We start from the raw sequence: 1,524 nt of genomic DNA on the forward strand, positions 1-1,524 counted from the left end.
TTCATTTGCATTTCTCCATTGTTCAAAATTGAGAAAGCAAAAAACATTAGCTACTGGTATATTGGGGTCATTTTGTGGCTTTGTGCATTAGAGCTAGTACTTTTTATTCTTGCGATCCTGTCTGGGGTGGGGGAGGGAATTTTTTAAATAGCTGAATTTTTTAATTAACATATATACATTTGTCTGTCTTCTGATTTGCTGAAGCAGTGAGTTAGACTACACTTGACACAATAATGTCTGTCAAAATGGCTAGTCAGCACCACATTCATTCATTCATCAGAAGGTGGCTAATTTTGCCATTCTCATCAACCTTATAATACTTCAAAATACAAACTTATCTTTTTTCTCTTACGTTTGTTCTTTTTGGGAGTCATGTAAGACTTCTTTCTCTTTCATGGCACTACCCCCATTCCTCAGAACAAGATAAAGGATAGACTCCTTCTGAATATTTTAGTCAGACAGAGTACATCCATCTTCCAGTTGTTTGCCCACAAAAATTAATCTTTTTTGATGGGGGGGGCATAACTTCCTTATCTTGTATCTTTGCCTTGACATTTTCAGTAATATCAGATGGGTTGATCTCAAGGGTGATGTTCTTCCTCATCAAAGTCTTTATAAAAACCCTGCATTGTTGCACTGGATCCACCTGTTGATGACAGATCCAAAAGAGCAGGGGAGGGAATTGTAATGGAAACTCCAAAACACCTCCAAAAATATTCCTTGTTTCTTAGGTTCTGCTGGGTCTTAGGGCAATATATCCAGTTGCAATAAAAAAACATGATTCTTTGGATAGAGAGAGAAATTTAGTTGGAAAAATTCATAGCAAAGGAAGAGATAACTTAGAAACAGGAGTATTCTGCAAAAAGATAAAACTAAGTTTTTAAAATGTAGGGAAAGGCATTGATAATTCATTAAAGAAGAAGTAGATTTTGTTGTGAAAAGGAATTTTGGAGTGAGGAAGCCTTCTCAGTCTATATAAATTGGCACACTCCCTATGACTTATGGTCCCAGAGATCTCTGAGAGGTTAAGGGATTTGCTTAAGATCATACAATCAATATGAAGGAATACAACATTTTCTAAGAGTTTATTTTGTGCACAGCACTGTGCTTTGTGTGTCAGATATCAGAGGCAGGATGGGATTGATCCCAGATACTTCTAGATTCAGGATCAACTCTCTATGGGCATGTTGCCTTTAATAATAATCTGTTATGGAGTTATTAAAGGAAATGATATTAACCTTATTTTATACATTAAGAAAATGAGTCTGAGAGGCACAAAGTAGCAAAAGGCAAAGGTAGAAGCAGAATTTGAATACAGGTCTTCCATTGCCCTTTGTCAGCTGTGACCCACAACCCTCCCCCATCATTTCCTATCAAACCTCTTTGTTCTACCACATGTGTTTTCCAGGACTCTCAGTGTCTACACTTAGGGTGATTTGTCAATGAAAGTAAAGACTATTTTTTCTCTTCAGCCAGACCCAGAGCCCCATGCCAGTAAGCATACCCAGTTGGGTTTCCTGGCAC

Source organism: Macrotis lagotis, chromosome 2, assembly GCF_037893015.1.
Source record: "Macrotis lagotis isolate mMagLag1 chromosome 2, bilby.v1.9.chrom.fasta, whole genome shotgun sequence".
Lineage (NCBI taxonomy): Eukaryota > Metazoa > Chordata > Mammalia > Peramelemorphia > Peramelidae > Macrotis > Macrotis lagotis.